This window comes from Lathyrus oleraceus, chromosome 7 (assembly GCF_024323335.1).
Source record: "Lathyrus oleraceus cultivar Zhongwan6 chromosome 7, CAAS_Psat_ZW6_1.0, whole genome shotgun sequence".
NCBI classification, from domain to species: Eukaryota; Viridiplantae; Streptophyta; class Magnoliopsida; order Fabales; family Fabaceae; genus Lathyrus; species Lathyrus oleraceus.
In genome coordinates this window covers 15,271,076-15,284,584 of record NC_066585.1, presented here as the reverse complement: position 1 = coordinate 15,284,584, position 13,509 = coordinate 15,271,076, and positions in this window count along the sequence as shown.

Here is a 13,509-nt window from a genome sequence, read left to right as displayed (position 1 = left end):
TGGTACCTTACCATATTTCATATTCTACTTAAGTACACCGTACCTTACGATGTTCTACAATTCACTTAAGTGCACCGTACATTACGGTATTCCTTAGTTACTCTATCTCTCATCAATCCGTCCTTTTGTGTGTGACCCTGTAGGTTTTCGCGGCATTGGCAATTATATTAAATCACATATTTAACATAATAAATAGTGAGCGGTATCTAGCAACACATCACTACTATCCAAGACACGAAAATGTCATGTGATCTGACAAATCCTTTTGTGATAATACTTATGTGTACAATTACCCTTTTGCCCTTATGTCTATATTGAACACAAGGCATAAACCGTGTCATCCTTGTCCAGTTCAATATTGGGCCCATAGACATTTATCGTGTTACCAGGATGGGCAAATTCCATCTAGGTCACTCATGTCCCTTAGCATGCTTCGTGGAGTACCCATCAACTGTCTTTATGGTCATCCAGTTACGGACAATGTTTGATTAGCAATAAGGCACTCGACTTTACATCTAGGGTCCATAGTGGTTTCAGGTCGAAAGGTGGTATACACCATTATCACCATGAGAATAACTTATGACACTTTTCATAACATTCTATATAGTATTCTCATAGCGGGTCAATCCAGTATAAATATTACTCTTAATATTCATACCTATGTTTAAGGCTTGATAACTCCTTATCCATGATCCATGAGATGTGATCATCAATCTATATACATAATAGTCTTAATGCTTTAATGTTATCCCACTTCACAATAAATCTCGACTACAAATACTTTAAGAATAATGTCCGTATGTTTAATGTGATCTCATGATTAAGTCACACTTGATACATTAAACAGACTATCTATTCTAGGGACTTTATTAGACAAACATAATAAAGAAAAAGCCTTTTATTATTAATAAATAATTCGATACAAGTACCGAAAGTATTGGCCTCTAGGGCTTACACCAACAATCTCCCACTAGCACTAGAGCCAATCAGGCATACCCCTAATGCCCATAGATCTAGTATGGCCATCATGCTTTTGCTGCACAAGAGGCTTTGTCAGTGGGTCAACAATATTGTCAAGTGTAGGTACTTTGCATATTTTCACATCTTCTCTATCTATTATCTCTCGAATGAGGTGATAACGCCTAAGTATGTGTTTGGATCGTTAGTGAGATCTAGGTTCCTTAGCTTGTGCGATAGCACCATTGTTATCACAATAGAGACCAATGGGATCCACAATGCTAGGAACTATGCCAAGTTCACTAATGAACTTTTTGATCCAAACAACTTCCTTTGCTGCACTTGAGGCAACAATATACTTGGCCTCGGTTGTAGAATCAACAACTGTATCTTGCTTTGAACTTTTCTAACTCACAACGCCACCGTTTAAGCAAAACACATAACCAGATTGCGATCTAAAGTCATCCTTATCTGTCTGGAAGCTAGCATCGGTGTATCCAATTACAACCAGCTCTTCCCGACCTCCATATATCAAGAATGAGTCCTTAGTCCTTCTCAAATACTTAAGGATATTCTTGACAGCTACCCAATGAGCATCACCAGGATCAGATTGGTACCTACTCGTTGCACTTAAAGCATACGAGACATCTGGTCGAGTACATAACATGGCATACATGATAGATCCTATTGCAGATGCATATGGAATCTTATTCATGCGATCCCTTTCTTCCTTAGTTGAAGGGGATTGTGTTTTTGATAGACACATGCCATGTTGCATATGTATGAATCCTTTCTTGGAATCATGCATATTAAAGCGTCTCAGCACTTTGTCTATGTACGTACTCTGACTTAGGCCAAGCAGTTTTTGTGATCTATCTCTATAGATTCTGATTCTTAATATATAGGTTGCTTCACCTAGGTCCTTCATAGAAAAGCATTTCCCCAACCAAGACTTTACTTGTTGCAGGGTAGGGACATCGTTTCCAATGAGTAATATGTCATCTACATATAATACCAGGAAAATGATCATGCTCCTACTAACCTTCTTGTAGACACAAGGCTCATCTTCGTTCTTGATGAATCCATATTGTTTTACTGTTTCATCAAAACGAAGATTCCAACTTCTGGAAGCTTGCTTCAATCCATAGATTGATCTTTGTAACTTGCATATCTTTTGGGCTTCTTCTGGTATGTCAAATCCTTCAGGCTGTGTCATGTACACATCCTCAAGAAGATTCCAATTAAGGAAAGCAATTTTGACATCCATCTGCCATATTTCATAATCATGATATGCAGTGATAACAAGTAAAATCCGAACAAATTTAAGCATTGCAACTGGTGAAAAGGTTTCATCATAGTCAACCCCATGAATTTGTTTATATCCTTTTGCAACCAGTCTTGCCTTATAGGTATGTACCTTACCATCCATGCCAGTCTTCTTTTTGAAGACCCACTTGCATGCTATAGGGTTAACTCCTACAGGAGGCTCTACCAAGGTCCAAACTTGGTTTGTGTACATGGAATCCATTTCAGATTTCATGGCTTCTAGCCACTTCTCAGACTCGGGACCAGTTATGGCCTCTTGGTAGGTCACAGGCTCATCTTGATCCATGAGTAATACATCACCTTAATCAGTTATGAGATATCCATATCTCTCAGGTAGGTGATGTATCCTGCTTGACCTACGCTGGTCTTGTTCTACTTGAGCAGGTTGCTCTTCCACAACTACTTGTGTTTCCTGCTCTAATTCCTCCATAGGTGTATCAATGCTTTGTGATTCTTGAATTTCTTCAAGCTATACTTTCCTCCCACTGATTCCTTTGGAAATAAAATCCTTTTCTAGGAAAACTCCAGTTCGAGCGACAAACACTTTTCCCTCAGAAGGATTGTAGAAGTAATACCCTCTTGTTTCTTTAGGATACCCCACAAATAAACATTTGTCAGATTTGGGCTCAACATTAGTTGAAATTTGTCGTTTCACATAAACTTCTCAACCCCAAATCTTCATGTAAGACATATGTGGTTTCTTACCACTCGATATCTCATATGGTGTCTTCTCAACCTTTTTGGATGGAACACAGTTAAGTGTGTAAGCTGCTGTCAATAGTGCATGTCCCCAAAAGGAGTTTGGAAGATCGGCGTGACTCATCATGGATCAGACCATGTCTAACATGGTTCAGTTTCTTCTCTCAGATACACCATTCCATTGGGGTGTTCCAGGAGGAGTAAGTTGGGATAGGATCCCACACTCTTTCAGATGGTCATCAAACTCTAGGCTTAAATACTCACCACCTCGATCTGATCGAAGAGTTTTAATATTCTTACCTAGTTGGTTTTGTACTTCATTCTTGAATTCCTTGAACTTTTTAAAGGACTCTGATTTGTGTTTCATTAAATACACATAACCATATCTACTAAAATCATTAGTAAATGTGATGAAGTACTGAAAACCTCCTCTGGCTGGTACGTTCAGTGGTCCACATACATCAGTATGTATGAGGGCCAAAAGATCATTAGCTCTTTCACCTTTTCCTGTGAATGGAGACTTTGTCATCTTTTCAATTAAACAAGATCTGCATGTCTCATATGATTCATAATCAAAAGAGTCCAAGAGTCCATCTTTATGGAGTTTGGAAATGCATTTCTCATTTATGTGGCCTAATCGACAATGCCAAAGGTAAGTTGGATTTAACTCATTAGGTTTCATCCTTTTAGTATTAATGTTATAAATAGGCATTTCAAGATCAAGGACATATAGTCCATTGTTCATTTGTGCAGTAGCATAGAATATATCATTGAAATAAATTGAGCAACAATTGTTCTTTATTATAAATGAAAAACCAAACTTGTCCAAACAAGAAACGGAAATAATATTTCTGCTAATTGCAGGTACATAATAACAGTTCTCTAATTGAATTATTAAACCACTAGGTAAAGTCAATACATAAGTTCCTACGCCTAAAGCAACAACCTTTGCTCCATTGCCAACTCGTAGGTCAACTTCATCTTTTGCCAAATCTCTACTCCTTTTTAGCCCCTGCACATTGGTACAAATGTGAGAACCGCATCCAGTATCTAATACCCATGATGCAGAAGTAGATAAATTAATTTCAATAACAAAAATACCTGAAGTTGAAGTCTCTACTCCATTCTTCTTATCTTCCAGGTACTTTGGGCAGTTTTTCTTCCAATGTCCGGTCTTACCGCAATGGAAACAGGTGCCTTCCTTTGCTATGCCTCCACTAGGCTTCAAAGCAGCAACAATGGGTTTGGGTTTGGCAACTTCCTTGCCTTTCCCTTTATCACCCTGCTTGGTGGGTCTTTTGTTCTGTCTCTTTCCATTTTCGATCATCAGAATGAACTTCCCTTTTGACTTCAGATTCTGCTCACATGGCTAGTAGTTCAGGAATAGATTTGTCCATATCATTCATATTGAAATTTAGGACAAATTGACTGAATCTATCTGGCAACGATTGCAAGATCAAGTCAGTTGCAAGTTCCTTTCCGAGGGGAAAACCCAACCTCTCAAGGTTTTCCACATACCCAATCATCTTGAGCACATGAGGACCTACAGGGGCTCCCTCAGCTAACTTGCCTTGAAAAATGGCTTTTGAAACTTCAAACCTTTCATGCCTTGCTTGCTCTTGATAGAGCATCTTCAGGTGTTCGATCATATCAAACGCTGCCATGTTCTCATGTTGTTTTTGCAACTCTGAGTTCATGGTAGCTAGCATGAGACAAGCAGTTTCACTGGCATCATCGACATGCTTCTTATAAGCATCTCTTTCTGCCTTAGGTGCAGAACTAGGAGGTTCCTCTTCAGGAACAGGTTTCTCCAAGACATACAGCTTTCTATCATATTTGAGGACAATCCTCAGATTTCGGTGCCAATCCAGAAAATTTGTCCCAGACAATTTTTCCTTGTCAAGGATTGATCGCAAAATGTTGTTAGAGGTGTTTGTTGTCATGGTAATCTACATGAAAATATAAGTATCAATAACATATTTAATTAGGCCTTTAATTAAATATGCTCCCACTATTTTACTCAAAACAAATGACCCTCACCATTTGATTCGGAAAATCCCGTTGGAAGATTTTCTAGTGGGTCGAGATCCACATTTCACTTTGTTTTAAGTCCGCATAGGCGAATTACACAAAACTAGGTTATTTAGGTAGGAACTCCTTCCAATTGTATCTAATACAACTCTCGAATATTTTAGTTGGATGAATAACTACTTATTCCAATCCATCACATGGATCATTTCCAACTCTTGCTTCTAAACATATATAATCTTATTATAATTTGTTTAGTTAAGTTTGACCCATTGTTTTAGCAATTGGATATTACAATTATCCCATCGCACCTTACTAATATAGAACATGCCCCTAACGCAATTGTTCTCCCAAGCCAATGAAATAACCTAAGCTAACCTAATAACGATCTAAGCTTCTCCAAGCAAGATCTTCAAGGTTGTCCTCCTTTGATATTGAATTCTTCTCTTTCTTCATAACATTACATTACATAAAAGAAACTCGTTTTACATACAAGGGAGTGAGATGAGAAAAGAAGTTACATTAAGAGATTAAAAGAGAGGTACGACACGCACGTCGTATTTTAAAAACCCAAAACAAAATAAAGGAAAACTAAGGCCATAACCGATCACCACAAGACAATAATAATAAATACATTATTATTATTAATTTTAATTCTTTTAATTAATTAAAACCAAATTAAATTTCGGCGACCGATCACACTACGCAGAGTTAGCCGGGGGTCCGCTGTCAGGCCAGCGGGACGGGGGCCGAAATTTTTAATGAACAATTCATTTGAAATCAACGTCGTTTTTCGCATCAACACTTGATACTTTAAAGCACAACTCTTGCGCAGTCATAACCCTAATCACATAACTCTTTGACAACACAACCCTTGTGCCGTCATTAACCCTAATGCACCAATTTCAGACCGTCAAACACACCTCGATTCTTGATTCAGTATGATTGATCAACACGTCATTGCTTCAGCATACTACTGTCGGATCAAGAAGCAAACGATCATTGATCGCTCAAAGGAAAACAACCATTAGGTGTTTGAATGAACGAAACGGAAACAGTATATCATATATACCTTATTTTGCATCAGGATTACTTATATCATATATATAACTTGATCGATTTCAATTGCATAACCTATGGACGATCAATGTATCACTGCTTCGCCATACTAATGTCGGATTCCGAAGCATAGTCAACATCAATCATCCAAAGCGTACACACATGATGCCAAATTTAATTACTCGTTTATTCTTTGATTCATTCTGTCTTTTAATCGTATTAATATAGAAAATAAAGAAAATAAACAACTATCAGATGCATGGTTTCGTAAGTGGCTCTGATACCACTGGAGGAGAAGAGCAATCCAAAACGCAGTGGAATTTAAATTTTCTCCTTTAGTGATCCTTATGAATGGGAATGATCAGTGATAGAATCGTTACCTCTTGTGGCGATTGTATCCTTTGATGCAGATCTACGGAGCGATCACGAACGTTGAACGATGACAACGCCTCTACTCAGTCCACACGAACGGATTCCTTCAATCTCAGTGCTAGCTGCTACGAATGAAGGCTTTGAGTGAGAGAGAGAGAGAGAAACAAAATTGCAACTACACAAATGCTTCTACACAACGGTTCTATTTATAGAACCGCTTGTATGGGCTACAAGCTAAAAAGCCCACTCAAGTGTATGTGGCCCATATCTTATAATATGCCAAAATCACTTAAGCGTGTGGTACCTTACCATATTTCGTATTCTACTTAAGTACACCGTACCTTACGATGTTCTACAATTCACTTAAGTGCACCGTACATTACGGTATTCCTTAGTTACTCTATCTCTCATCAATCCGTCCTTTTGTGTGTGACCCTGTAGGTTTTCGCGGCATTGGCAATTATATTAAATCACATATTTAACATAATAAATAGTGAGCGGTATCTAGCAACACATCACTACTATCCAAGACACGAAAATGTCATGTGATCTGACAAATCCTTTTGTGATAATACTTATGTGTACAATTACCCTTTTGCCCTTATGTCTATATTGAACACAAGGCATAAACCGTGTCATCCTTGTCCAGTTCAATATTGGGCCCATAGACATTTATCGTGTTACCAGGATGGGCAAATTCCATCTAGGTCACTCATGTCCCTTAGCATGCTTCGTGGAGTACCCATCAACTGTCTTTATGGTCATCCAGTTACGGACAATGTTTGATCAACAATAAGGCGCTCGACTCTACATCTAGGGTCCATAGTGGTTTAAGGTCGAAAGGTGGTATACACCATTATCACCATGAGAGTAACTTATGACACTTTGTATAACATTCTATATAGTATTCTCATAGCGGGTCAATCCAGTATAAATATTACTCTTAATATTCATACCTATGTTTAAGACTTGATAACTCCTTATCCATGATCCATGAGATGTGATCATCAGTCTATATACATAATAGTCTTAATGCTTTAATGTTATCCCACTTCACAATAAAGCTCGACTACGGGTACTTTAAGAATAGTGTCCTTATGTTTAATGTGATCTCATGATTAAGTCACACTTGATACATTAAGCGGACTATCTATTCTAGGGACTTTATTAGACAAACATAATAAAGAAAAAGCCTTTTATTATTAATAAATAATTCGATACAAGTATCAAAAGTATTGGCCTCTAGGGCTTACACCAACACCCTTTTCATTTAAAATTTTGTTAAAAGCAATTCACCAAATTTGAAATTTTATACTACGAACTACGAGGTTTTGATCCCTTATTTTTATGTTGGTACGTAGGCACACGTTCGAAGGTCTTGTCAAACATAAAAATATAATTAATGAATTCTTTTCTCATCCCCACACTCTATTTTTTCTCAAACATATTTTATACCAAAAACACATACACGCATAAAAAAGGGCTCCCTAGGATTACCTAGGACACTTTGGGTGCTAACACCTTCCCTCTGTGTAACCAACCCCCTTACATGTAATCTCTGGCATTTTATTAGTTTTGATTTGAAAACTTCTTATCTTTGGGTTTTGTTCGTACTTTTCCCTTTTCCTTTGGAAACAATAAAAGCGCGGTGGCAACTCTGGTTTTATTGATGTTAAGCTTATCCATAGCTTGATGGTCATGAATTTACAGTTACAAAAATTAAGTGGCGACTCTGCTGGGGAGTAGTACTTAGTGGGTTTAGCCTACCTTTTTATGTGTATATATTTGTATATTTGATGTTTGTATATTTCTTTGTGTGATATGATTTGGCTGTTGTGCTTGGTGATCTTTGAGTGGTGAGATAAGTTCTAACCCGAACTTGAGTGCAATTAAGATAGGAGGATGGTATAGTCATGTTCAACTTGTGTGGATTAATCCTTAACAAGTTGGCTTGAGACCCATATACTCAGTGAAGACCCTTTTGGAGTTACTAATGTCACACAAGTTATTTGTTGTTAGGCATTGCTTTCTCTGATTTGGGGTCCGAGAAGCTGAGGACCGTAGAACATTTAACCTAACTTGGCCTATTTAGGATGTAGTGCGGAGACTGTTCAGGTGTACACCTGATCACATTTGTTACACGACACTACCCTCAAACGAGTCTATCTTGAGAATATTATGGGTTGATAAAAAGTGAAAATATGAGGGCAAATTTTGGGGTATGACACTAGCAACGTCTAGGAATTACCTTAAGTGCAAGTGAGGGTCTTCGTGTGCAGAGCCTGAATACTGACCAGTAGATTACATAATTTGAAACATCATAGGCTTGAACTCAAACTGTGGTGCATCAACTGTTGGTTGTATAATCCCAGTATTCATGGTGTCGGGATCAAAGACTGCATAGTCTCCGATATTTCTTGCTCTGTCATTGGCAATGCCAATAACACCAGTCTCTCCATGATAACTTCTTCCCCTACTTCCTCTTGCTCTGTTCCTTCTTGTAGCTCTAACTCCTCTTGTAGTTCTATCTCAGGAACATCAACTAGAACATAGGAAGGAGGGCTTCCAGGCAAGTGTCCAGTAAGTTGAAATCTCCTTAGTACTCTGAGAGTTCTTTCAGGTTCAGAATCTCCTATGTAGACTAGATTCAATAACCTGCGCATACAATTACTAAGCACCTGTCATGACACCAAATTATAGGAAAACATTAAAGGCTCAAATGCTTAAATAATAAAAAAGAATAATGATAAATACAAAATCAAAATTATAACTTGGCACTCCCGACAACGGTGTCAAAAACTTTTTGCTTGAAAATGTGTCACATGCAAGTATACATGTATGTTTTAAAAGTAACAAGTGACAAAAAGTAAGGATATCGTACTCACAGGGAATGAATGTTACTTAGGTTGATTTTCTACTATCTATCTTCTGATTTTAAGCATGAGCAAGGATAAAAATATTAGATGAATGTCAAAAGTTCAAACCTTTCTAAACTAGACCTAAAGAGTGTAAAGTATGAGTGGAATTATATCAGAGAGTGCATGTTGAGCTTAGGTCCATTAATGTTAATAATGTGATAATGTGTTCATGATATGTTGTGTCATGCCATGAAAGGTCAAAGTGATCAAGAGGTGTATTTCTACAACATCAAAGCATGCACTAATAGGGCAAGAGAACAAATCTCTAAGTCACACTTATAACCCTAAAGTACGTCCATTATATTCTGAAATCCCTTATAGCTATATTTCTTTATCTCTAAGTGAACTAATCAAATGAATATCTCTATCCTACTCTTTTCAACTATTTTTATTATGAAATTCACTTGTTGTTGGATCTCTCACAATAATAAGTTGTTATCTTTTTCTAAGTTGATCGCTTAAAGAAATAGATTTATAAGCAAGAAACACATAATAAAATAAGGCATTAAACTACACATCTCTTATCATGAAAAAATTATAACATTAACTTCCCATTGCTTAACACATAAAAGGTTCAGCTCATATTAATCTAAGTATAAACTAAAAACATGGTTCTCATAAGATAACTTATTAAACAAATACTGAAAAAGAAATGTAAACCTAAGAGTGACTAGAATACTCCTTGAGAGGAATATTCAGCAAGGGATAACTCTATTCGCGCCACAACTCAGCAGCCAATATAATAGATGGTGAGAAGAAGAACTCTCATTTCTCTCCATTGAACTCACACTCTTGTACTCTGTATTGTATCTTTCGAATTTGTGAACTCTTTTATAATCTTTAGCAGGGTCTATTTATAATCTTGAACTATGGTTTCTTGAGGAACCTTTAATCATGGGCCAATGCTAATGAAATCACATCAAGCCCAATAATCAAATCAGCCATATCCTCAATATTCTTTCTGCTTAGACTCCAAAGAATCAGGTACAAGGGAAAATTTATGGGAGACAAAGCGTCTTGGTGAAGACTTCCACATCAGGGTGCAGGCGGTGCTGTCCTTTTTGGCAGATTGCACAAAGTGGTGGTTGTACCATTGTACTACTTTTTTGGCATACTCATCATAATCGGCAGGCCTCTGATCAGGTTTCAACAGAGTCAACATCCTTGGCCGCACCAATCCAAGATCCTTCAACCTCTTCAACAGAAGAGCATACGTCATGGGTGGCCTATCAAATTGACGATCAACCCCCTTTCTTCTCACTTGGTTCCCAGCTCTCTGTGCTCTCTGTTGAGGTGGCTGATGTCGCTGTGGTGCAGGTGAATTACCAACAGGAATGGTTACAGTGGCAGCATAAGGGTGGTAACGATCCTTACCGTGTTCTCTTTTTGCTTGCACACCACCTGGTTCAATCTCCTTCTTGAGCTGACCATTGTCAGGGGGCTTCCTTATCACGGTGCCAAAGGGGTTGTTTACTTCGGATGACGGAACCTTTCCCTGAACTTTCTCCTTGATCGTCCAGCCTTCAATCCTTTCCAATCTCTCCGCCATGGCTTTCTGTCCCAAGGCAAGCCCTTGCACAACACTGAACAACTCCCTCATCATCTCTTTTAGTTCGAGAATGTCGGCGTTGGATGGATCCATCAGTTTGGATTTGCTGAGTCTGGGAGGGTATCTGGACGGAAAAGCTGTGCGCACCGGTTAGATACTGATACCTACAAAACAGCAAACAGGTTAACATGCATGAATGCAACGTCTACCCATATGAGGAAGATTCCGTCCTTTGATTCTGGTTTCATCGAGACGGACAATATTTCGTCAATAACATTCTGACATCCGGATGTCTCTCAACCAGATTCTTAATTAGTAATACTCCCCATATGGCTAGGCATAGGTTTGATGCAGATGAATGCAAAATGAGAATGATGCAGATGTATGAATGCAATGCATTATCCCATCCTCCCAATCATCTGATCATATTGTTGCACTGAAACCTGATCTCTGAACCGATCACAACCATCTGAGGTATATGTAACCATAAATCCGACTTGGGATTCCGAAATAAACGGAACTGAAAGATACATCACCATCATCACCAGACAATCTCTGAGCAGATAACCACAATCCTCTGAATCGGCCGGGGGAATCCTGAAATAAACGGATCCCCACTGATAAATAACACGGACAGCACTCCGGCGTCTCGGAAATAAACCCATAAATCCAACTTATAAATAGGACTTTGATCAACGGAACCAATAGTCACCATCAAAGTCACCAACAGAACATGCATCTGTAAGAATCACCCTCCCCTCACAGGTAAACTCTAATCAGGTCATCCTAAGGCGGATAATAGTCTCGACAATCGGGCAAAGATACTCAATGGGTTTGCCCTTCCGGATGTGCCATTGTAGCTCTCCTGAGATCGTCTAAACCAAAGATCCGGGAAATGATCGATCACCAGAGTCAATAGCTCAGATGAGGTGACTCAACCAGAGTGGAGTACCCCACAAAGGAAGAGCACCCTCAAGAACCTCGTCCGGCTTGTGGTACATCACGTTGCCAAACACATGTTGACCTAACATGAAAGAGGCAACATGAGACCACACTAATCCTAGGTGTATACTCGGGCCTGGGTTTTAGCCCCACTCAGAACACCCACCCCAAACAGAGGAACCACCTGTACAGAGGACAGCAACATGATAGTATGATGCATGCAAATATTTATGCAAATATATACACAATCAGAATAATAAATGCCATAAATATAACAAAACAAGCAACCTAAACTATCCTAGAACGCTAGGAGAGACTCGCTTAGGGAAGATGGACCAGCAGAAAGGTCAACTTCTATAGTCCCCAGCAGAGTCGCCAGCTGTCGCATCCGCGAAAAACAACCGGCGGGCTAAAACAAAAACAACACAGAGCCGCCACCGTGCGTTATTTATCCCAAAGAGGGAAAGGAAACGCTCGAAGTAAACCTGGGAAAAGCATGGTCTCGCGACCAAAGAGAATGGGATCGGGAGTCGGTTATGCGAAGGGAAGGTATTAGCACCCCTACGCATCCGTCGTACTCGACGGGATCCACGCTCTAAAAGGAAGAAAAGGTTGCTAAAACAAACATCACACACACAAACAACACAGGTGGAGAAAGAGGGGAGAGGGCTCGCTAGGATATCGCATCCCATGCCTACGTATCTCGTCTGGAACGAGAATCAGAGCTGCCGTAGTTCGGCTCACGCACGCCGAAACAAACACACGCACAAAAGGCAAACATGGAACCCGAACGCCAATCGCTGGACTTACATCAGCTTCCGAACCGAACAAACCCACACTGGAAACCAGATGCCACTTGATGGACTTATACCGGACTCCAAGCACACAACAAGAGGATACAGAATGCCAATGGCTGGGCTTACATCCATCTCCTACACACACCAGAAGAAACAAGCAACAAGTTACTAAGGAGTCGGGAACTCGAGCCTAGCAACTGTCAAGCAAACACACACAAAAAGAAAAAGGGTGCCCGGAGAGACCTCGCACGGTCTCCTGCCTACGTACCTCATCTGGTATGAGGATCAGGGCAACGTAGTTCCCCTGAACGGGAAAGAAATTCTAACCAGATACAAAGGGAGACACACTACTAGGGAGCTGTACTCGAGCCTAGATGTTATCATGCATATCATCCCTAAGTTATGGTTTCTATCCTAACTTGCACAGGCAGCAAGCTAATCCTACACAGGTAAAGCAGAGCATGCAAGCATAATCAAAACAAAGCAAACATTCACAATTAGCACACACTATATCCAGACAAAGTGGGCTCAAACAAAGGGTTAGGCTGCAAAAGCAAACCAACTGTATCAGGTGATGTTAGCTCTTAACCCTGACATTGAGAGTCAGGGTGAAGCCAGATGAAGTGGAAGTGAGGGGTGTGCCTCACAGCTCTTATCCCTGGCCAGGGAGAGCTTCAGACAAAGAAGTGTGGGTCCAGAAAGTGGGAACCCTTCTACACTTATGACACTGACTCAACTGTACAACTGTACATGGATCTTGGGTTAGGATCCACAAGGCATCAACATGTGATGTGAGCCAAGGGACGACTCAACAGAATAGCAGGAGGTGGACTACACACCTCTTGTGTCTGCCAATTGCCTT